The sequence below is a fragment of the Neomonachus schauinslandi genome, chromosome 5 (assembly GCF_002201575.2).
Source record: "Neomonachus schauinslandi chromosome 5, ASM220157v2, whole genome shotgun sequence".
Classification (NCBI taxonomy): Eukaryota; Metazoa; Chordata; class Mammalia; order Carnivora; family Phocidae; genus Neomonachus; species Neomonachus schauinslandi.
The window spans coordinates 128,624,142-128,650,226 of NC_058407.1; the positions used below are offsets into that span (position 1 = coordinate 128,624,142).

At 37.5% G+C, this 26,085-nt stretch overlaps 1 pseudogene; it reads left to right on the plus strand.

Moving 5' to 3' along the window:
- The first annotated feature begins 23,373 nt into the window (after positions 1-23,373).
- LOC110586509 lies at positions 23,374-24,412 on the plus strand (annotated as a pseudogene).
- The last annotated feature ends 1,673 nt before the right edge of the window (positions 24,413-26,085 follow it).

The window sequence follows — 26,085 nt, forward strand, 5'->3', positions numbered from 1 at the left end:
AAACACAGTTGGAAAATCGTTAACAAGGAGACTTTGGGAAGAAGTGTTGGATGGATTTCCTCAAAAAGACACTGAGTGTGTCCCATGTAAATGTCCTATGTGAATTTTCAGAAGAGTAGAATTTTAATAATGAGGTATACAAGATAAACAATTCTGTTTATGTCATATTCTTTCCCAAGCCACCATTGTTCATGGTCAACAATCTAATGAACAAATTAACCATGGTGGCATGAATGGAAGTTAAGCATAGACTCCACAACATGGACTTCCACTCAACAAGGCTGATTTGACCTCAGCTAATGCTGATGGGCCAAGCTGATGACAGCGGAGATCCATTCTGTGCCCTGATATAGCACCGTTTTCCAGGGAGCTCAGCCGGTCACCAATGGACATTATTTGCACCATTCCCATCGTACAAGGGAACACTGTGTTCTCATTGGGACTTTCTTTTACTCTGTATATATAAATTTGCTTATCTTGTCAAGAATATCTCTCTACCATCATTCTTAAACTTGTGTCTTATTCACCATCATAATATTCCTTATAGTATTGACCAAGAAAAAGAAAGTTCTTTTTTTCTAATTTAATTTAATTTTATTATGTTAGTCACCATACAGTACACCATTAGTTTTTGATGTAGTGATCCATGATTCATCGTTTTTGTATAACACCCAGTGCTCCATGCAATACGTGCCCTCCTTAATACCAATCACCGAGCTAACCCATCCCCCCACACCCCTCCCCTCTAAAACCCTCACTTTGTTTCTCAGAGTCCATAGTCTCTCATGGTTCATCTCCCCCTCCGATTCCCCCCCTTTCATTTGTCCTTTCCTTCTCCTAATGTCCTCCATGCTATTCCTTATGTTCCACAAATAAGTGAAACCATATGATAATTGACTTTCTCTGCTTGACTTATTTCACTTAGCATAATCTGCTCCAGTCCCATCCATGTTGATGTAAAAGTTGGGTATTCATCCTTTCTGATGGCTGAGTAATATTCCATTGTATGTATGGACCACATCTTCTTTATCCATTCATCCGTTGAAGGGTATCTTGGCTCTTTCCACAGTTTGGCTATTGCGGACATGGCTGCTCTGAACATTGGGGTGCATATGGCCCTTCTTTTCACTACATCTGTGTCTTTGGGGTAAATACCCAGGAGTACAATTGCTGGGTCATAGAGTAGGTCTATTTTTAATTTTTTGAGGAACTTCCACACTGTTTTCCAAAGTGGCTGTACCAACTTGCATTCCCACCAACAGTGTAAGAGGGCTCCCCTTTCTCCACAACATCTCCAACATTTGTCGTTTCTTGTCTTGTCAATTTTTGCCATTCTAACTGGTGTAAGGTGGTATCTCAATGCACAGAATAGGAGAAGATATTTGCAAATGGCACTATAGACAAAGGGCTAATATCCAAGATCTATAAAGAACTTCTCAAGCTCAACACCCAAAAAACAAATAATCAAGTCAAAAAATGGGCAGAAGACATGAATAGACACTTCTCCAAAGAAGACATACAAATGGCTAACAGACACATGAAAAAATGTTCATCGTCATTAGCCATCAGGGAAATTCAAATCAAAAGAAAGTTCTTTTAAAGAAAATTAAGTCTGGCAATGAGCTTATACTTGTGGAATTTACTGGTCTCACTAGGTTCTTCATCACTTTGAAATGACTTCACTGATGGAATGGTGTGATGATCTTTTGAAGATCCAGCTACAGTGCTTTCTCAGTGGCAACATCTTACAGGGTTGTAACGAGTTCATGGTCCTGGGGAATCAGGAGTTAGAAATGGAAGTGTTTCCTTTATTACTACAAGTAATCTACTAACAATTTCTTTCTTGCTGTCTCCACAAACCTATGCTGTTATGGTGTAAAAGTCTTAGTTCTCAAGGGAGAAAGACGAGTCCAAGAGACATAGTAATAGTCCCGTGTAACTGAAACCAGTGGGGTGTAGAATGGGGAACCTGGATACATTGGTCTCCTCATGCCATTGAAACCACAGAGAAAGAAGAGGATTATTTTAATGGCTGGGGTAATTGATCCTACCTACAAGGAAGAAATTGGATTGCTGGCACACAGTGGGTGTGAGAAGGGGTAGTATCTAGTGCAAGAAGATCCCCTTGGGCACAGCTTGGTACCCCCATACTCTGTGATAAAAGTTAATGGAAACGTAACAAGAAGAAGGACTTCAGAAGTGAGGGTTTGGAATACCTTCAAGGAGCCCTGACCACCTGGCGCCTTCCTAAAAGCACAGGGAATGTGAATGAACGGTGGAAGAAGAGTTTTAAACACCAGTTGTGACCTTATGATCAGTTGCAGAAATGAAGACTATAATAATTCTATTTGCCTATGTTGGTATCTAACATTTGTATATATATTATCTAATTTTTTATATTTCTCAATGTCCCATGCCCCTATCTTTTAACATAAGGTATATTGATATTAGTTAGCCTTACATCTTGGGATTTATGTTGTAGGATATCAAAAGGACAATGTCACTTAGGTACAAGATAAATCCCTCAAATCATTCTGAGGAGGGGATTAGCATGCTTTCATTTGTCTGAAGGGTAGTTGATTCATGTTCGGCAGAATTGTGACTTTTCTGTTACCTTTACCAGGAAGTTTTATTAAGATGAAGGGTACATAGAAGGGATGAACTCCAGTGGCATTGTACTGGGCCAGTTTACCTTAGCTGAAATTGTGGGTTGTTTTGTTTGTTTGTTTGTTTGTTTCAGAATTTCCTTCCCTCCAAGTTTCTGACATAGGTTTGTCCACACGAAAAAATAGTATGAGATTTGGAAGGTGAAAGTGGGGCAGCATCCTGGATGGTCTGAGGGCACTATGAAATTCCTGAATGCTGTGACTCATCTCTTGCTGCTCCCATCAGGCTGGGGGGTCAGCAGCCAGGCCTGCAGCTCCTCTGACCCCTGCGTGTCATCTCCTGCAGCTTCCCTGAGCCCCGGGACAGGTGCACAGCTGGGCTTGTGCATCTTTATGTTTTGGATGTGGTGGGAGACAGCCATGGGTTTTGGGTTGTCTTTGTGGATTTCATTTGTTCTCAGGTGTTCCAGTTTGTCCATGAAATATTTTTCTTGCTGTCCACAAATGCATGTCCAGCTTTTCTTTCAAGCCACTGGCCCTGCTATCTTACAGCAAATTTATGGCCACTACAAATGCACAGAAATCAGCTTTCCACTTATTTCTTGAACAGTTCCCAGAATTTTGTAAGACTGACTCCCTGTGCTAAATCTAACATTCTATGTCATTGTAGTGGATTTGCTTCCATACCAAACTGCCAATGGTATGAATAGTATAGATAAACGTTTGCCTAGCTTAAAAAGGGTGAGAAATCACACATGTATAAACTAAGAAAACAATAAGAACTAGCTACTGAAACAAAGAAAAATTTTTTTGGTCTGTTTCTTTATATTTTTTTCCTGCTCTAGTCAGATATAACTGACATATAACATTCTGTAAGTTTAAGGTTGTAGGACTTCTATATTGACAAATGATTACCGCCATAGCATTAGCCAACATCTGCATCACCTCACGTAATTATTACTTATGTGATGATAATATTTAGGATCTTCTCTCTTAGAAACTTCTAAGTGTATGATACAGTATTGCTAATACAGTCACTATGCTGTTCCTTAGATCTTTGGAACTTAGTCATTTTATAACTGGAAGTTTGTCCCCTTTGACCAACATCTTTCTCCAGCCCCTGGCAATCACCACTCTACTCTGTTTCTACAAGTTGGGCTTTTTCAGACTCTACATATAAATGATACCAGGCAGTATATCTTTCTCTGTCTGACATAGTTTACTTAGCATCATGCACTGAATATCCATCCATGTCGTCACAAACGGCAGGATTATCCTTTTTCTTGTGGATAATGTTCCATTGAATATATCAAATGATAGAATCTGAGTGTGTTATTCATTCATTTGTTAATGGACATTTGGGCTATTTCCTTATCTTGGCCGTTGTGAAAAATCTGTGGTTAGCACGAGTGCAGATATCTCTTTGATATGCTGTTTTTGTTTTCTTTGAATGTATACCCGGAAGTAGGATTGCTGAATCATGTGTTAGTTCTACTTTCAGTTTTTCAAGAGACCTCCATGCTATTTTCCGTAGTGGCTAAACCAATTTATGTTCCCACCAGCAGGGCACAAGGAGTCCCTTTTCTCTACATCCTTGTCAGCATTTGTGAGTGCCATTTCCCAAATTATATATAACAATATATCGTGCTCTTCCTGAGAGTAGAGGATAGGTTGAAATGCTTTTTTGTATCTTCTGTAATGCTCTAAGCATACTGATTGGACATTTAAAAAAGCTTTTTGTTCATTGATCAAAGGAAAATATCTTAACGGAGATGGAATCCGTGAATATGCTTATGCTCCAATCCTAACAAATTTTATGATGGTAGCCATCAGTCTTACTGAGCCACATTTCACTCTTGGAGCTCCTAAAGCTAAAGGAAAATATTATTGGCTTTTCGTAACCTGCATCTCCCTCCATTTTATGGCCTTTTTCTGGATGTCCATTGCTCTCTTCTTGTAGGGTCACTGTGAGGCTAACTGCACAAATGTGCATTGGACTTCTGTGAACACCTTGGGCGAGGGCAAAGTAGAGGGTGATTACTTAACTTCAAAGTATTACTGATATTAAAACCAATATATCTTGTGCAATGCTAGAGGATAATACCTAAAAAATTGATAGCATCATCTTAGCCACAATTAAATCCTAAAAAGCACAACGTGGGTGTTTTCATTTTAAATCCAATTGGGTATTTGCCATCATCAATCTCCCTCAATTCCACACACGAATGACCTGTTTTCAGTTATCATACACCACAGGGATGTTCTGGTCCCAGGGTAGAGGGTCTATTGGTGTACTGTAGAGAATAGATCAAGCGTTAATGTGTGACTATAGCTTAGCTGTGCAGGAATATTGAATTCTACAAATGGAAAAACATTTTGAAAAAGCAGTGTAAGAAATCATCAATGGCTGAAGGCAATAACCAATGACAAAGAAGCCAGTGGTTTTCCTATGCCGTGTGTGTTTCTCTTTCTTTTATTTATTGTAAGATGTTATGTGACAAATGATAGTGTGCATTTCACGCATTTTTAATTTGGAGAGAAACGTAGCAGCAGCTCCAAATAAAGGAAGCTTTCCCATCTTTTCTTTCAAGTTCCCTGGGCTGTAGCCACCTACTTTGTAGAACAGAATTCTGGTTCCATGTGTGTCTGTTTACTTTGATATAGGCTTATCACAGGCACTGCCAGCATTGGTTTGCTGCGTGCAAGATTTCCACATGTTTAGGATCGTCCTGAATACTTCAGAAATATATATATATATATATTCTATCATATGCTTTCATTTCAAGTAAGTGCTCCAAGGCTCATCAAAGAGAAAAACTCGCTGGAATTGCTCAGTTGACTTCCCCGTTTTATTTCTGTAAAATAGTATGGTTTGTATGTTAATAATGGGAAGTATAGAATGAGAGTTTTTAGATAAATATTTTAAAGTAAAGCTTAACTCACTATTACCTTTATTTTATCTTTTTCTCCAGGTAATTCACAAGTAGGGACATACATAACAGCAACGTTACTTATAAGGGATAATGCATTTCCTTTTCTGCTGACTCAATAAATAAAACTTTATTAACATGAATCACCATTTACAATGTTATTTTTCATGTTTTGGCAGGCTATACCATGGAATTCCTTTAAATTGCAAATATTGCTAGTGCAGATTTTTTTTTTTAAGATTTTATTTATTTATTTGACAGAGAGAGACACAGTGACAGAGGGAATAAAAGCAGGGGGAATGGAAGAGGGAGAAGCAGGTTTCCCATGGAGCAGGGAGCCCGATGCGGGGCTTGATCCCAGGACCCTGGGATCATGACCTGAGCCGAAGGCAGACGCTTAACGACTGAGCCACCCAGGCGCCCCATGCAGATTTTTTTTTTAATTGGAGTATAGTTAACACTAGTAATGTAGAATTTTTTAAAGAAATGATGTAAAAAATAATAAAATAAAATAAATGATTTAATTTATAGAAAGTTATCATAGTTATCAGGAATAAGGTTGGAGTGTGCAGTGCTATCTCTTTCCTGAAGCCCACCATCCATGCTGGCCACACTGAACTTATCTTTCTGGGTTGATATACGCCATCTATCCAGTAGCCAATGAGAATAGGAGCTCTATTCATGCCAATAAAGCAAAAAATTGTAAAAGTAAGAAAATCTTCTTCACCCTGGTGCATACAAATAGTCCCTATACTATATCTATAAACTTGGGTCCTGGGATGTTCTATCCTAATCTTCCTAAGGTCTTTATTTTGTTCTCGTTCTTTCATACTCTCTATTTATTTGAATAAAACCCTTATCTACTTCCTTCTGATAGTTTTCCACAATAAAATCATTTTCTTATGTGACAGTCATGTATTGTTACACTCTTAAAAATATAGATTTCTTGTGTTTTCAAAAATATTATAAGCTCCTTTATGATACAGACTATTTTGAATACTTCAATTGTATTTACTGCAATTTTTATATACAGAAGTATTCAGAGAAAGCAATTGTATTTTATATTTAATTATATAAAGTAAACATAAAGTATGTACCTATGATGATTTGTAATATATTGCTTTTAGTGAGATTTTACTTTGTCAAATAGATCTCATATCTATAAACTAACACTGATAAAAATCTGTACAGATAAAAGGCTAGGAATAACGTGAGTACTTATTTCTGGTCATAGTCTTCTGATGACTGTGAGCTTCTCATTAAAATTATTTTCACCAGTTTTGTATATTTCCTTTATGTCCTTGAAAACACTACATTTTTTTCTATAAGCTTTCTATGTGTCCTATCTACTTCTAATTTTCATAAATCACATATTTTAGCCTTTGCAACCCATGTTTTATTGCAATTGATTTAATAATTAGCTACATACATGTTGTTATTCTTCTTAGGTTTGAGACAAATTAGAAAAGTAGCATTTGTTTGTATTTTATTCCCAGTTTGAAGTCTTTCCACATATTGTTATTTTATATGTTTTGGAGAATGAAGGCTTGTCTACATAGTTGTAAACATGTTAGATTTTTTTTTTTTTACATTCTCATCCCTTATCTTAAAAAGAAAGTCTTATTACATAATCAATTTTCCTAAACAGTGCTTCCTGTTCAAATTGAATCTCTCTTAAAACCATTTCTTGTCCATAATCCACAAAGAAACAGCTTTTACTCTATGTACTCTAGTTAACCTATTTATTTATTTTTATTATTATGTTCAATTAGCCAACATATAGTATAGTACATCATTAGTTTTTGATCCAGTTAACCAATTTAGCTATGCAGTATTGTTCAACAGAAAGTGCCAGTCTCTATATTATTATGATCTTGGGAACTTTCCTTAAAAGGTCAGTTTTTTTAACCATATGTGCTAACGTTTTAGGTTATTTGCTTCCATGATATAGCAGAATTGCCAAAGCCCTTACCAATCTATCCAGGAAATCTAATGCTACTTCTTAACCTGTCCTGTATTCTCTGACACTACCTAACTGCTATAATACCATGTTGTCTTATGGTGTAAGGTTTTAGAGAATCCTGTTTTCTCATTGAGGTGTCTCCTTTCCAGATCTCTAGCGTCTTGGCCCCTCTTCATCAGACTCTTTCCTACTTATTATTTACAACATAATTCAGGTATCTCCTCACCTCTGTGGTCCTATGACACCATTCGTTTACCTCTCTTACAGAAGAAAATATATTTTACTGAAATTATTTTCTCTGTATCTGTCTCTGCTTCTTGAATGCAAGCTTTTTAGGAATAGGGACTGAACTTGTTAATTTCTGTACTCCCAACACTTAGCAGTTGTTCAGTATATGTTTGTTGAATTGAATTATATGTTAAACGTATCTCCATATTGAGTAAAACCTAAACAAAACATCACTAAGAAGGATAGGGAACGGTCCAGAATGTACAGTCATTCAGGGTGATATGTTTCAGTAGTTCTCAAGATTATCTGAATGAAGGAGTACCTGGAACTCGCAATGTTTTTTGAGAAAAATTACACAGATAATTACATCTGCCTTCCAGTTTATTCCTCATTAAGCTACACGTTGTTTTTACATTATGATCTCGGAGAAATGCAACATAAACAAGGTAAGCTCTTGAACCCAATGATTGTCCTAACTTACTGCTTGGGGAGAGGTTCTGGGCAATAGGCAGAGGCTGATGGTTTCCCTGGGTTGAGCAAATGGAGTGTGGGGAGTCTAGAGAGGCAGAGGGAGGTTGAGTTATAGGGTAGAACACCAGAGAAGAGGGAGGTGTACAGAGTGAGAGGAAGACCCAGAGATTGGAAGAGATTGTCTTTAGCTGAGTACTGATCTATTCACGCATCTGAAGAAACTACTGGAGGCCAAGGACAGGACCGTCAGAAAAGGAGAATCATTAGTGGGGCCCATGTATGGCCAGGAATAGGTCATATTTCATAAGTGAGCATGAAAAATGTTCTAATTCAAGGGGTATTGGTTAGAATGGTTGCAAGAGTATCGTACCAGTAGTAAGACACCATTAAACATGTAACTGTTGTTTCTGAAGGAGAAGAGATAGAAAGGGTAGGGAAAAAATGTTTGAATAAATAATGGCCAGTAATTTTCTAAATTTGATATAAACTATAAACTTAATTTTCAAGAAATTCAATGAATTTGAGGCATGAGGAACATAAAGAAATCTGCACTAAGAACCATCGTATCATGTTGCTTATGACAACTCTCATGGTTCATCTCCCACTCCGATTCCCCCCCCCCCTTTCATTTTTCCATTCCTTCTAATGTGCTCTGTGCTATTCCTTATGTTCCACAAATAAGTTAAACCATATGATAATTGACTTTCTCTGCTTGGCTTATTTCACTTAACATAATCTGCTCCAGTCCCATCCATGTTGATGTAAAAGTTGGGTATTCATCCTTTCTGATGGCTGAGTAATATTCCATTGTATATATGGACCACATCTTCTTTATCCACTCATCTGTTGAAGGGCACCTTGGTTCTTTCCACATTTTGGCTATTGTGGACATGGCTGCTCTGAACATTGGGGTGCATATGGCCCTTCTTTTCACTACATCTGTGTCTTTGGGGTAAATACCCAGGAGTACAATTGCTGGGTCATAGGGTAGCTCTATTTTTAATTTTTTGAGGAACCTCCACATTGTTTTCCAAAATGGCTGTACCAACTTGCATTCCCACCAACAGTGTAAGAGGGTTCCCCTTTCTCCACAACATCTCCAACATTTGTCGTTTCTTGCCTTGTCAATTTTTGCCATTCTGACTGGTATAAGGTGGTATCTCAGTGTGTTTTTGATTTGAATTTCCGTGATGGCTAAAGATGATGAACATTTTTTCATGTGTCTGTTAGCCATTTGTATGTCTTCTTCGGAGAAGTGTCTGTTCATGTCTTGTGCCCATTTTTCGACTTGATTATTTGATTTTTGGGGGTTGAGTTTGAGAAGTTCTTTATAGATCTTGGAAATCGGTGCTTTGTCTGTAGTGTCATTTGCAAATATCTTCTCCAATTCTGTGGGTTGCCTCTTTGTTTTGTCGACTGTTTCCTTTCTGTGTAGAAGCTTTTTATCTTGATGAAGTCCCAAAAGTTCATTCCCCCTTTTGTTTCACTTGCCTTTGGAGATATATCTTGAAAGAAGTTGCTGTGGCTGATGTTGAAGAGGTTACTGCCTATGTTCTCCTCTACGATTTTGGTGGATTCCTGTCTCACATTGAAGTCTTTCATCCATTTTGAATTTATCTTTGGGTAGGGTGTTAGAGAATGGTCGAGTTTCATTCTTCTGTATATAGCTGTCCAATTTTCCAAGTACCATTTATTGAAGAGACTGTCTTTTTTCCATTGCATATTTTTTCCTGCTTTGTTGAAGATTATTTGATCATAGAGTTGAGGGTCCATATCTGGGCTCTCTATTCTTTTCCATTGGTCTGTATGTCTGTTTTTGTGCCAGTACCATGCTGTCTTGGTGATCACTGCTTTGTAATATAGCTTGAAATTGGGCAACATGATGCCACCAGCTTTGTTTCTCTTTTTCAACATTTCTTTGGCGATTCGGGGTCTTTTCTGATTCCATACAAATTTTAGGATTATTTGTTCTAGCACTTTGAAAAAAGTCATTGGAATTTTGATCGGGATGGCATTGAAGGTATAGATTGCTCTGGGTAGCACAGACATTTTAACAATGTTTATTCTTCCGATCCATGAGCATGGAATGTTTTTTCATCTTTTTGTGTCTTCTTCAATTTCTTTCATGAGCTTCTGTAGTTCCTAGAGTATAGATCCTTTACCTCTTTGGTTAGGTTTATTCTGAGGTATCTTATGGTTCTTGATGCTATTGTAAATGGAATCATTTCTCTACTTTCTCTTTCTACAGTTGCATTGTTAGTGTATAAGAAAGCAACTGGTTTCTGTGCATTGATTTTGTATCCTGCCACATTACTGAATTGCTGTATGAGTTCTAGTAATTTGGGGGTGGAGTCTTTTAGATTTCCCACATAAAGTACCATCTCATCTGCGAAGAGAGAGATTTTGACTTCTTCTTTGCCAATTTGAATACCTTTTATTTCTTTTTGTTGTCTGATTGCTGCTGCTAGGACTTCTAGTACTATGTTGAACAGTAGTGGCAAGAGTGGGCATCCTTGTCGTGTTCCTGATCTTAAGGGAAAGGCTCTCAGCTTTTCCCCATTGAGGATGATATTTGCTGTGGGTTTTTCATAGATGGATTTTATGAACTTGAGGAATGTTCCTTCTATCCCTATAGTCTGAAGAGTTTTAATTAGGAAAGGATGCTGTATTTTGTCAAATGCTTTTTCTGCATCAATTGAGAGGACCACATAGTTCTTCTCTCTCCTCTTATTAATGCATTCTATCACATTGGTTGATTTGCGAATGTTGAACCACCCTTGCATCCTGGGGATAAATCCCACTTGGTCATGGAGGATGATCCTTTTAATGTATTGTTGGATTCTATTAGCTAGGATTTTGTTGAGAATTTTGGAATCCATATTCATCAGGGATATCGGTCTGAAATTCTCCTTTTTGATGGGGTCTTTGCCTGGTTTGGGGATTAATGTAATGCTGGCCTCATAGAATGAGTCTGGAATCTTTCCTTCTGTTTCTATTTTTTGAAACAGCTTCAGGAGAATAGGTATTATTTCTTCTTTGAATGTTTGGTAGAATTCCCCAGGGAATCCATCAGGCCCTGGACTCTTGTTTTTTGGGAGGTTTTTGATCACTGCTTCAGTCTCGTTACCGGTTATTGGCCTATTTGGGTTGTCAGTTTCTTCCTGTTTCAGTCTTGGCAGTTTATAGGTTTCTAGGAAGGCATTTATTTCTTCCAGGTTGCTTAATTTATTGGCATATAGTTGTTGATAATAATTTCTAATAATTGTTTCTATTCCCTTCGTGTTAGTCGTGATCTCTCCCCTTTCATTCATAATTTTATTAATTTGGGTCCTTTCTCTTTTCTTTTGGATAAGTCTGGCCAGTTGTTTATCTATCTTATTAATTCTTTCAAAAAACCAGCTTCTAGTTTAATTGATCTAATCTACTGTGTTTCTGGTTTCTATTTCATTGATCTCTGCTCTAATCTTAATTCATTTCTCTTCTAATGCATGGGTTAGGCATCATTTGTTGCTTTTTCCTAGCTCTTTTCGGTGTAAAGTTAGTTGGTGAATTCGGGATTTTTCTATTTTTTTGAGTGAGGCTTGGATGGCTATGTATTTCCTCCTTAGGACCGCCTTTGCAGTATCCCAGAGATTTTGGACTGATGTGTTTTCATTCTCATTGGTTTCCATGAGTTGTTTAAGTTCTTCTCTATTTCTTGGTTGACCCAAACATTATTGAACAGAATGGTCTTTAGCTTCAAAGTGTTTGAATTTCTTCCAAATTTTTTCTTGTGAATGAGTTCCAGTTTTAAAGCATTATGGTCTGAGAAGATGCAGGGAATAATCTCAATCTTTTGGTATCGGTTGAGACCTGATTTGTGACCCAGTATGTGGTCTATTCTGGAGAAAGTTCCATGTGTGTTCAAAAAGAATGAGTATTCTGTTGTTTTAGGGTGGAATGTTCTGTATATATCTATGAGGTCCATCTGGTCCAGTGTGTCATTCAAAGCTCTTGTTTCTTTGTTGATTTTCTACTTAGATGATCTGTCTATTGCTGAGAGTGGAGTATTGAGGTCTCCTACAATTAACGTATTTTTATCAATATGACTCTTTATTTTGGTTAATAGTTGGCTTATGTAGATGGTTGCTCCCATGTTGGGGGCGTAGATATTTACAGTTGTTAGATCTTCTTGTTGGATAGACCCTTTAAGAATGATATAATGTCCTTCTGTGTCTCTAATTACAGTCTTTAGCTTAAAATCTAATTTGTCTGATATTAGAATTTCTACCCCAGCTTTCTTTTGAGGTCCGTTGGCATGGAAGATGGATCTCCATCCCTTCACTTTCAGTCTGGATGTATCTTTAGGTTCAAAATGAGTCTCTTGTAGACAGCATAGGGACAGATCCTGTCTTTTCATCCAGTCTGCAACACTGTGCCTTTTCATGGGAGCATTTAGGCCATTCATGTTGAGAGTGATTATTGAAAGATATGAATTTACTGTCATCATGTTGCCTGTGAAGACCTTGTTTTTATAAATTGTCTCTATAAATTTCTGTTCTATATCACTCTTGGGGTCTTTCTCCTATAGAACCCCCCTTAATATTTCTTGCAGGGCTGGCTTAGTGGTCACATACTCTTTCAGTTTCTGCCGGTCTTGGAAGCTCTGCATCACTCCAACCATTCTAAATGACAGCCTTGCTGGATAAAGTATTTTTGGCTGCATGTTATTCTTGTTTAGTAACCTGAAGATGTCTTGCCAGCCCTTTCTGGCTTGCCAGGTCTCTGTGTATAGGTCTGATGTTATTCTGATGTTCCTCCCTCTGTACAAAAGGAATCTCTTCCCTCTAACTGCCCTTAAGATGATTTCCTTGGTTCTAAGATTTGAGAGTTTTATCATTCCATGCCAGGGCATTGGCCTATTTTCCTTGATCTTGGGATCTTGTAGCAGAGGCTCCTCTCTACCTCTGTAGATGTATGTTTGTTTCATTCCCCATATTAGGGAAGTTCTCAGCTATGAATGTTTGTTTCATTTCCCAGATTAGGGAAGTTCTCAGCTATGATTTGCTCAAATATATCTTCTAGTCCTCTCTCTCTCTCCACCCCCTCAGGGATCCCAATAATTCTGACATTGGAACATTACATGGTGTCACTTATTTCTTTGATTCTATTTTCATGGATTTTGAGTTGTTTTTCCCTGGCCTCCTCTTTTTCCTTCTTCTCTATTAATTGGTCTTATAGATCACTAATTCATTTTTCTGCCTCGTTTATCCTAGCTGTTAGATTATCTAGATTAGATTGGATCTCACTGATAGCATTTTTAAGTTCTGCTAGTTCAGCTTTCATTTCTGCCCTTAGAGACTCCATGTTGCTATTAATCAATTTCTCCATTCTAGCTATTGCCTCGACAATTGCTACCCTAAATTCCGTCTCTGACATCTTGGTTATATCTGTATCCATTTGTAAATCTGTGGCAGAAGTCACAGTCTCTGAGTCTCTCCTATTTTGGGGGTTCCTCCTCCTAGTTATTCTGTTGAGCGGTGGTTGAGGGAATGTACAGAGCCCAAATTATTGACCACAACCCAAGCAAGATTCACCCATTTTCTAGGGACCTTAGAGTTGCCAGCTTCTTGTTCTCCCAGCCTGTCTTCTGGGGGAGGGGCCTGCTGCACTGTTATTCAGTCAACCCTGTTTGGGCAGAGTTGAACTGCCCCCTGTGGCAGGAGATGGGCTCAGTGAAAACCAGTTTTTTGGGGCTTTTGTTCTCTGGTGGCTTTCCCTGGTGGCTTTCTGCATCTCTTCTGAGAGTCAGAGCAGAAGAGATCTTTTCCAACCCTCTGCCTCAGAGCAGAGAGATCGCGGTCTCATTGAACTCTCCAGGCCACACTATCTCCGTTTCTGTCCATGCTGCTATAAACTGCAGTGTACCCCTCAATAGCGCTCCCAGTCCTTGCCTCCAGGCCAGGCATGTCTCTGCCCTTTGTGCTTCTAAAACTGCCAGTCATCCCCAGTTCACTCGCACGGTCCCGCTGCTCCGGGTTTCCATCCGGGGGCTCCCCTAAAGTCCTTTCCTCATTGCTACTGTTCTGCGAGTCTCTGCCCTGTCCCCAGCGTGGGAGGCTTTCACTCACTGGCCGTGTAGGATCCCCACGGCTCCTTCCCCCTTCCGCTTATCTTCCGATATGTGCCTGTGGAATCATGGCTCCCTGCTTAATACTTTAAAACCAACCGCCTGCGATATTCTGTTTGTAGAGATCCAGATCTATCTTCTTACATCTCTGGCTGATTTCGTAGGTGTTCAGAGTGGTCTGGTAGATATCCAGCTCAATTCTGGGACCTGTTTGTAATAGAGTCCCCTACTCCTCTGCCATCTTTTTCTCAACCACAGATACGCAGATACTGTAACCTTGCTGCTTCAGTGGTTGTTGACGGTCTGTCTGTAGCTTAAATCTGAAACTTAAGGGAAAAAAATCCAGTTTGTTTTGTTAGCTTTCTGATATAATTTTAATGGCTAATAACTTTTATGACCCAAGCCATCATATTTATAATGGACTGTATCTTTATGTATAATTTTAATTGCATTATATTAACATATAATATAAATAATGCAAATATAACTACAATTTATATAATATATATAATTACATATATAATTATAATAGTATAAATATGATTAAAATAGAATTTAATTATATAATATATTATTCTAATTAACAATTATTTCCATATTTATTATTTAAATTTGTTAAAAATGATGTCATTTCCTATTTATATTTTAGAGTCAGTATTGCATTGGGGGAATTTACAACTATAGGTTTGTAGAAACAATACAGTATTAAGAACGATATATGTATTTTTTTTTACCCTATTGTGCCATTTTATAAAGTATGTGGGCTTCATTTATGGAGAAGTCTACTTTCATTGAACCATTTCTTCTTTGTTAGTAGAAAGCCCACAGTTTCAGATGCTTCTCTTTATTATCTTTGGCCAAATAATGAGTCATCTTAAGCACAAGTACAACTGATACAAAGACCCCATGAGTTATTTACATTTTGTGGACTGATGAAATAACCTTCCTTCTGGTTTTTATTTTATCTGGCAACATGCCTGGGATGATAGGTTCTACATAGAAGTAAGAGATATGTTTCATTACCTGCTTTTTCCATAATGTATATTAGGAACCCAAAGTAGAAACTTTATGGAAACACCAACAACTAAGCTGACATAAACCACAGTGACTTATATAAAAGCATCTCCTGCACAGATGAACTGCTCTTGAATACAGAAGACTGATTGCAGTTCCGGACAGTCAGGATGGGAATTGTATCTGTGATAATAATGGCACAAGGCAGACAGAAGCTATTTTTAAAAGAATTGCTTGGAGGCCAGAGAGTTACTCCCGAGAGGCGGAAAAAAATCAGCATTTCCATCTTCAGTTTTGAGTGTGGAGCTCTGACTTTTCCAGCCTGCAAACAGTAAAAGCTAAACCTATGCATATTGGTAAAAATATGCCTCAGAGAATAGCAGGGGGAAAATGCAGCCAAACTCTTCTCCATAGTGCATCATTTATAAATCTGTGGTTAACATCTGAACAGCTTCATGTGGCAAGGAGAAAACCCCTTACATACAAAGAGAACTTGTAACTAATTATGCTCAGTCTGTTGCATTGTTACCAGTCATTGCTTCTGAACAATGCATGCTCCTAACAACTATCCAAGTCATACATAATGCATTGTAGATTGGAAAACACATACCCAAACTAGTCATATTAAATCCACAACTCAAAATATAAACCTTGGTTTATTCACATCTCTCTACTTCTGACATTAGGGTTCCAATTTTATTCATTTATTTGCAGGCACAGGCTTATCTGTTGATCTTCAGAAGTAAAGATCCTTTCGCCAAGCAACAAGAACAAACAAAAAAGCAAAAAACCAAACAAAAATACTTTACCCTGAACTAAACTTCGCTTCTTCCAAATAAGTTTGATGTGAGGTAATCTCATTACTCTATAAACAATCCCTTTCCTTCTCAAAGCTCACATCAAATAGCAAGAAACATCTGTGAACAGAGAGGAGAATAATTAGGGATCTAGGGAGAATTTCATAAACATAGCACAACATTCAGCCTATGCATCTCAAAGACTCAGGGAACTGTTCATTCAATAGAGTAATATCCTTTATTCAGTGTCATCCTTTCCTCTCTTTCTGGAGAAATCACTGCTGTTAAAATGCTTAATCTCCTTTGAAATAGACATATTGAAGCCAACATCAGAGTTAAAAGCGAAGATTGATAGTGCCTGTCAGAAAAATGAGGCATTTAAAAGTCAGAGAATAGCAGGGGGTTACTTTGTGTGTGGCTCTGTTGTTCTGGGGACTGGATGTGGTAGAAGAAGAAACACCGCAACCTCTTCTAAATCTGAAGCTGAGTTTTCTGTGCTCTTTTCACTCTTTAACAATTGAAAAGAACTTTGGGTTTGTTTAAATCAGAGCACTGTAATAGTAATAAACATTTGTTGAGTACCTACATTTTCAGCTGTAAACACAACCTAAACAAGCATGCATCAAACATATTAACTATTTGCTTTAAAAATCATATTATCTACTAGTCACTGGCCTATTTTGGCCATCATTACCCTTACAGATAGACTTCTTGAAAGAAGGTTTCCATTCATTTATTCCATTCATTTATTCCAATTACTTCTCACTCATTCTTCAGTCTACTACAGTTGAGCTTCTGTGTCCCAAACTAAAATCCAAATGATCAATTTTTCAAATACAATTGGTGTTCTTAGATCCTGATAGGTATAAAATTGCACAAGTACTACACAATTCAGGAGTGTTTTCCCTTCACATTCTCACTCTTCTTGCCACCTCTGACTTAAACACTCTCAGTTATTTGGTAGCTATCTTCCCATTCCTCTGACTACCCATTTATATATGCTTATACATAACACAGGTAGACAAACTGCTTTCCATCCTTGGCCTTCTAATCCCTTACGGTACCTAGCACATCAGTGTAGGGGGGTCTATTTCATTCTTTCTAATGACTGTGATGTGGATGCTCCATGAGGTATATAATCTCTCTTTTGCTGATGAACATTGAAGTTATTAACACTTCATCATTTTTAAACATTTCAGTGAGCATTATTGTATGGGGTTGGTGAGTCAGAGGTAATGCACTTTAAAAAATGACAGATATTGCCCAGTCCCGATAAAGTAAACTTTTCTCACTGACAACATATAAGAATGTGCATCCATATTCCTTCCTGGGAAACATACTTCTTTGTTCTTGACTGTCTCATGGCGAAAAATATCTTCATCCCATGATTATTAGTGAGACTGGCCATCCTTTCATGTATTTACTCACTATATTATGTGAGTAATATCTTTGCAAATTTTCTTATAGCATAATTTGCCAATCATATTGAGATTGATGTTGGAGATTTTAAGGACCATAATCTTTTATTTTTTATGTATTGCAAATATTTCTTACATGATGCTATTGATTTTGAAGATTTTAATGTTATATCATGTTGGACATGAGTTTCTTAAATGTTATATAATCATATATGACAGTCTTTCCCTTCATGATACTTGGACTATGTGACTTGCTTCTGAAGGTCATAAAATATTACTTTGTAGGTTATTCTGCTTTTCTAGTTCTTTAACCCATCAGGACATTACTTTTATATGTTTATATTTACAAGTCATATATGTAAAATATACATATATATGAAATCAGCATTCTCTTTTTTCTCCAAATGGAAAGACAATATCCTAAAACATTTATTGAATTATTTATAATTGCTTAATGGTTATTAATATTATCTTTATTATATAAAACAGCATATGTCATAGGCCTATTTATGAGCACTCCATTTTTTTGTGCTGACTGCTTGTTTATGTCTGCTTGAATATTACGTTATTTCATTTTTTACATTTTAATACCTCATTTTCATAACTAGCAGAATATGATCATCATGCTATTATTTTCCAATATTGATTGACTCTTTTAATGTTTTTTTTTTAATTTAATCTCACACCACTCACAAAAGTTAACATGAAAAAAATAGAATGACCATATGATCCACCAAGCCTACTTCTGGATTGCTATCCAAAGGAAACAAAAACAGGATCTCAAAGAGGTATTTGTTGTTCCATGTCCATTACAGCATTATTCACAATAGCCGAGATATGGAAACAACCTAAGTGTCTATTAATGCGTGAAGGGATAAAGAAATTGTGGTATATGTATGCAGTGGAGAATTATTCAGCCATGAGTAAGGAGGAAATTTTGTCATTTGCAACAGAGTGGATAGACCTTGAAAACATTATTCTAAGTTAAATAAGTCAGACAAGGAAAGACAAATAGCAAATGTTCTCACTTATATGGAATTTTAAAAAGCCAAACTCATAGACTGTTACAAGGGCCTGAGGGGCTGAGAATGAGGATATGTTGTCAAAGGGTACAAATTTGCAGTTATAAGATGAATAATTCTGGTGACCTAACATACAGTTTGGTGATTGTAGTTAGTAATATTTTACTAAATATTTTCTAAGATAGTAGATCTTAAATATTCTCAGCACACACGTACACACATACAAAGGTAATTATGTTATGTGATGGAGGTGTTAGTTAATGTTACCATGGTAATCATTTTGCAATATATAGTGTATCAAATCAAGAATTTGTATACCTTAAATTTATACAGTGTTATATGTCAGTTATAGCTCAATGAAGCTGGACAAAGGAAAAAAAAAAATCTTTCCCTCAAAGAGAGAGGGCAGGGGAGATTGAGAGAGCCATAAACCCAACTTCTGGATTTCTCACCATTTGAAAGAAATTGTATTTACTAACTGAATCTGAGATTTTGCTCAAGATACAAGCTGTGTCTTTATTTTCAAACTGTCTTCTTCAGCTCAACATGTCAATAAGAAATATTGAATATTAAATATTCAAAACTTACTGGGCATGGAGAGTACATTGGTCCCATAGAATGAACTAAAAAAAAAAGTCAGTGCAAAAGATAAAGATAAACTTACATCTATAAAAGTATGGGATGATAATTTGTTACTTACATTCATAAAGATTACTATTTTGTATTTTTTCCAGTTTTTTTTATTATTATGTTATGTTAATCACCATACATTACATCATTAGTTTTTGATGTAGTGTTCCATGATCCATTGCTTGCATGTAACACCCAGTGCTCCATGCAGAACGTGTCCTCTTTAATACCCATCACCAGGCTAACCCATCCCCCCACCCCCCTCCCCTCTGAACCCTCAGTTTGTTTCTCAGAGTCCATAGTCTCTCATGGTTCGTCTCCCCCTCCGATTTCCCCCCCTTCATTTTTCCCTTCCTGCTATCTTCTCCTTTTTTTTTTTAAATTTTTTTTATTTTCTATTATTTTTTAAATGTAGCATTAATTTGCCTTGAAGTATCTCTGTCATATGGTTGTTTATCAATCTGATATTCATCAAAGGAATAGAATACTTCTACATAAGTAGTCTGGGAAGTTGGGGTAGCTGCTCCTGTCTATTCACTGTTTTACTTACTGAGTTCCCTCCCACTTCCCCTCTGATCCAGTTTCTACACTCACTGCCTTTTAGGATGACCCAACTATCATTTCAGCAATGCTGTGACAGCCTTATTTAAAGATATTCGTTTCGCATTCTCCTCCTAATTTTTCGATGGAAATGTTTGCAGGGTCACGGGGGATCCTCAAGCCAGACCTAGGAAGCCTTTGCTGTCAATCATTAATCTGCCAGTGCAGATGTACTAGAGCCAGCAGACTCGTGGTCTTGTAGGTGGAGCTCTGAGAGCCCTGAGAAGGTGAGCGTGGTGAAGGAGCAAGGTTTCTGGGGATCTGAGGGCTCTGCCTGGCTTGGCAAGGAGGGCCAAATAATTACTGGAATAAGTTTAAAGGAAGCTGTGGTATTTCCTGCAAGAGAAATTGCTCTGTCAGCTCCTACCTTCATAGTATTATTGGCTACCAGATTAAGGCTTAAAGGCCTATACAGTCTTTCAATTTTGGAAGTTTTCCCTCAATACGGCTTAGCTTATTTCCCACATCTGCATTTTCTAGGAATAAACAGTTCATCGTGTTCTACTTCAGATGTCTGCATAGCCTGCCTGCATCCACACCCAATAACCATAACCAGATTTGCTAAATGGATAAAGAAGGCTTCTGGAAGGATTTTTCAAGGCATCAGGTGAAAACATTTAAAAGCCAACAGACTCAGTAAACAGGAATGTCAGTTCCCCTGACACCCCAGGGTATCCACACCCCTGAAGAAATTTGTAATCGTGAAACAAAAGCTCAAAGAGCATAGGATGCAATGACAAAAACTGTCACTATCTCCCACCAGCCAAACAGGTGAAGGGAGTCCACTTTACTTGGTCTGCTCCCCACACAAAGCAAGGGTGTTGCCAAATAGAAAATGACAGAGAAAAAACATTCTTTAGTTTTATTACTTTGCCTCATGATTCCATACACCGAGTTTTTATGGGAAAAGAGTAGGAATGTGTGAAGAAGGACTGGGGATGGTGATAAAAAATCAGAAGCTTAACGATTATAGTATCCGCATCTGAGCATTGCTGTGCCCGCCAGCCTCCCAGTTGCACTTAGAAGTCACGGGAGATGAGGGACCTCTGATTCTGAGAAAAGCTAGTCAGGTTTAGCTTGTTTCTTCTCACCACTGTGCACTAATTCTGCAAAATTCGATAACAGAACAAGCTCTGCACTGACAGTGCATAGGCAAGCTGAGCTATTCCAGTTGAGGACCAAACAGACCAATCCCAAAAGGGATTGCTTTTCCTTTTATCGACAGGATGGGAAAGATTTATTGCAATGTTGAAATAAATTGTTGAAAATCTATTTCTTAAGAAGTCTATGGTGATCTTTGTCAGTCTGACTTCTGCGTGCACAAGAATGCAAAAACTCTGTACAGAACTGACTATTAATAGAACAAACACGACTTGTTTTTTAAATTCTCCTTTAGTTTAACCTTGTCTTTTTTTTTTTTAACACAATTTGGATACTTGCCTTCAAGGATTGAGAAAATAAGCCAGCGATTTCCTTCCAGAGAAGTCTTGAAAGGTCTTCAATAGAGTTTAGCTTTCTAGTATGCCACTAATTAACATTAACTCTTGGGTATTCTTCAGAAAAAGTATTCTTAAATTATAGAGGTGCTGCTACATGTGAAGGTTTGTTTATTTAGGTCTTAAATTTCTATAAAACATCACTCTTGGAAAATGTCAGTGTATTGATTATCTTCCCCCAAATGATACCATCCCCTTTTATTAGACAATGTCTAGGAGGCAATGAAAATTTATCTTATCTTATGTGACATTCAGAAAAACAGTCTAGAAAACTAGGAGAAAAAAATCCAAGAGCTATATAAAGCAATGGTATGTGGCCTTAATAATCACTTATATCAGTTCTGCAACTGCACACACATTTCTTGGTCCTAAACTTTTGCTTTAGTTAATAAAATCACTGAAATTAGATTAAGATTAGATATCATATCATATTCCTGTACCAATTGGTACAATTCCTTTTTAACCACTGGCCGATATCAATAAATGTTAGCTTATGTTAGTTGGGGAAAGCTGAAGAAAAAAAGTAATAATGAAACTGAAAATCAAAGAATGTTAAAGTATCAAGCATGATATGAATGATCAAAGTGACTTCATCTTTGCTTTTGGAAGTCTGATTTACCAGAATTTGTGGTGAGGTCCTCTTAATGGTGCTGGTAATCACAATGGATGCAATAATAAAAGGGGATGAAGTGTTCCCACTAAGATGTAGAAGAGAGGAATTAAATTAACCAAAATCTAGGTTGGATCCAAGCCCTCCCATGTACAACCTTATGCTGATATACCTGAAGCTTGAAATCAGAGACCAAGTACAGCAGAGGAAATCCTTTTCTTCACCAATTCTCTCTGCCTTAGCCTTAGCTGGCTTACTTAGCACTTTTTTTTTTAAATCAAATTATACAGGAGTAGTTGTAAATTTAGATTCCTATAATGGGTTGAATTGTGTTTACCTGAAATTCATATAAACCTCAGGATGTGACCTTATTTGGAAATGGGGTTCTTGAAGATGTAGTTAGTTAAGATGAAGTCACACTAGACTAAGATTGGTTTCTAATCCTTATAAAAAAGGGAACTTTGGACACAGGCATATATGCAGGGGAGAGAATCTGCAAACCTCTACAAGCTTAGAGGAAAAGTATGGAAGAGATTCTCCCTCACAGCCCTCAGGAGGATCCAACCTTGCTGACCTCTTGATCTCAAACTTCTAGGTTCCAGAACTGAGACGATACGTTTCTGATGGTGAAGCCACTTACTAGGTGGTACTTGTTTTTTTTTTTTTTAAAGATTTTATTTATTTATTTGACAGAGAGAGAGATAGCGAGAGCAGGAACACAAGCAGGGGGAGTGGGAGAGGGAGAAGCAGGCTTCCTGCCGAGCAGGGAGCCCGATGTGGGACTCGATCCTGGGACCCTGGGATCATGACCTGAGCCGAAGGCAGACGCTTAACGACTGAGCCACCCAGGCACCCCTAGGTGGTACTTTGTTAAGGAAACCCTAGAAAACTAGTAAGCTCTTAGATTCTCTGTATCACATTTCCCAAACTTACCTGATCATCAGAATTTTTTGTGCAACTTTTAAAAATACAGATTCCGGTGGAAACTTTCACAACAGATTCCAGTTCAATATGTTTGGGGTGGGCCTGGAAATCTTTATTACAATAAAAAAACAACCAAACTAAAAAACTCTCATCAGTGATTCTGCTGCAGAGTTAGATTTGAGAATTTCTACTCACGGAAACAGTATTAAGAGAAGTTTACAAATGACAAAAAAAAAAAAAGGTTCTAATTTTTCTCTAATTTCTTGGTGAGGTTAAAAAATATATATGTTATTTTTATCTCTAGGCCTTAATTATCTCTTTTGCAAAAGGGGAAGTTTGGACCTTATTGTAAAAGGCAGAAATTTGTAGTCAGAGGTCCTCTCATTAATATTTCTTACCTATTTTGATCAATAATAAGAATATGTACAATGTTTTCAGAGACAGCCATTGTTCAGTGGGTTGTGCTAGCTTTGCTGGGGTTGGTCTGCCTCCCCTCCCCAAAAGCCAGCCCCTCCTTAGAGCTAGGACAGGGGGCCGGTCCCTGGGCAGGCGACCATGAGCAAATGGAAGGCATGGCCAGAGATGCTCAATGGGAAATCACCCACATGCTCACAGAACTTGCAGACTTCGAGAAGAACGTGAACCAGGCCATCCACAAGTGCAATGCTTACAGAAAAAGCAGCATCTGTGATAGCAAAGTACCCATACAAAATAAAATGTGGAGCAGAAGCTAAGAAATTGCCTAGAGTAGGAACAAAAGTTGCTGAAAAGATTGATCAATTGTTAGCGACTAGAAAATTGTGTAAGCTGGGAAAGATTCAGCAGGATGATACGAGTTCATCCGTCAATTTCCTGACTCAAGTTAATGGCATTGGTCCATCTGCTGCAAGGAAGTTTGTAGATGCAGAAATTAAAGCCTTAGAAGATCTCAGGAAAAAAAAATGAAGATAAGTGGAACCATCATCTGTGAATTGGGCTGAAATATTTTGATGAATTTGAGAAAAGAATTCATCCTGAAGAAATGTGACAAGTGTAAGCCATTGTACTAATTGAAGTTTAAAAACTGAATTCTGAATTCCTTGCTACAGTCTGTGGTGGGTTTCTGCAGAGGTGCACAGTCCATTGGTGACATGGATGTTCTTCTGATCCATCCAAACTTTACTTCTGAATCCACCAAACAGCCAAAGCTGTTACATCGTGTTGTGGAGCAGTTACAGAAGGTCCATTTTATTACAGATGTTGTCAAAAGGTGAAACAAAGTTCAGGTGTTTGCCAGCTTCCCAGTAAAAATGATGATAAGGAGTATCCACAAAGGAGAATTGATATAAGGTTGATATCCAAGGATCAATAGTACTGTGGTGTTCTCTGTTTCACTGGGAGTGATATTTTCAATAAGAATATGAGAGCTCATGCCCTTAAAAAAGGGCTTCACAATGAGGAATACACAGTCCATCCCTGAGGAGTCACTGGAGTTTCTGGAGAACCTCTGCCAGTGGATAGTGAGAAAGACATCTTTGACTACATCTAGTGGAAATACCAAGAACCCAAGGATCAAAGTGAAGGAGGTCTGTTCTTCATTCCAGGCACAGCTTAACTCAACAGGAGTCTTGATTTATTTCTTAACCTTTGCTTTGTAAGGATCTCTGGTGTTTTTAAATGATTGTTTCCTCTTCTTGCTTTAACTTGCACTGTAGTCAGTAAAGCTTCTTGTACTATTTAAAAAAAGAAAGAATATGTACAGTGTTTCATCCATCATCATGCAAGTGCCACTTAGTAACCACCATTTTGCTTCATAGGTCAGGTTCCCCATGAAACAGACTCAGTTGAAGTACAGGTGGCTTATTAGAGGATGAAGAAATCAGGATGGGCAGAGGGAGAGGTAGAACTTTCATGGAGACCACCTCTGCTGGTCTGTGTGGCTTGCCTGGGGAGATGAGCCTCTGGTCACCCAGCATTTTTCAGGTCATGGCCACTGCATTTCTCCCTTTACCATAATAATTGGACAGAGGAATGTCAAGAATTGTCCTCTGGGAATCCTCTGGATTCCTGAGTGATACACCACAGTACTTGCTACCCATTGTTCTTAAGATTGTTTTCTTTTTATTTTTTTTCCTGACATTGGTATGTATGTATATGATTTTTGTATTCCCTACTCTTTTTATAATAAACATGGGAAAAAGACCATAGTTAATATATGTGAAGTTTTCATAGGAGAAACATTTGAAGATTCCTCCCATTACGTTTCTCTTATGTAAATGTGAAGAATGTTGTGGTAAGCTAGCTACATTCTCAATTTCTTGGTAGTGAAAATGAAGTCAGGCAGCAAAAACTGGAGGACTGTCACTTGTCACATGAGAGAAAGATTTTTTTTTCCTCATTTTTATACAGTCTTTATCCAGAACTAGTTTTGGAGCTTGCTGGGAAAGATTCAAGCACTAGCACCCATTGTGAGAGATGTCACACCAATTTTTTAAAATCCTAATTTTGCATGCTAGAGTGTCTGTCTTAAACTATCCCAGGATCCAGAAGTGACATAGCTACTCAAGTTCAGATACCCATAATAAACATCAACATTAAGGTCCTTTAATTCCATATTCTTTATGTTTTAGATAGAATTCTCTATCAGGGCACCACTATCACCAGTGATAAGGGAAAGGAAATGTGATCCAAACAATTCAAGTATTTTGTTCTTTATGTTTTATCTTCTCTGGATTTGAGAAGTACATTCTGTCTTATAAAGCCTCAAAGCCTTAGAGGATAACTCTAAGTGATTGGTTTATCACTCTGTCATGTTGGCAAAGTTTATTTCCAAATGTAACAAGAAAACACATGATTAAATGTTACAATAAATACGAACTATGTTCCCTAGTGAAAATGAAACATCTTTGTGTATACTATCCTAATCATTTCTCTCAAGGCTCCTTTTAGCATTTTATCAATCTGAAGTTTAAAACCAGTGGTGAATCTCAATCTTGATCTTCGCATGTGGTTTTATGAGGAAGAGTTGCTTTTGTGGGTTACATTACTGAATGCAAATTACAAACGAGGTGTGTTCCAAAATATCCTCTTGCTAACCATACATTTCATGCTCAGAACATACTTGCTTAAGGGTCAAAGTTATATACAATGCTCTTATAAATCAGTTTTCAAGACCTGTTTTCTCACAGGGTTAATGATATAATCATAACCAAAACATCACATGTAAACAATATTTTTTAAAAAATAAGAAACATTTTGTGAACCAAGTTTAAATCTTGTGAACTAAAT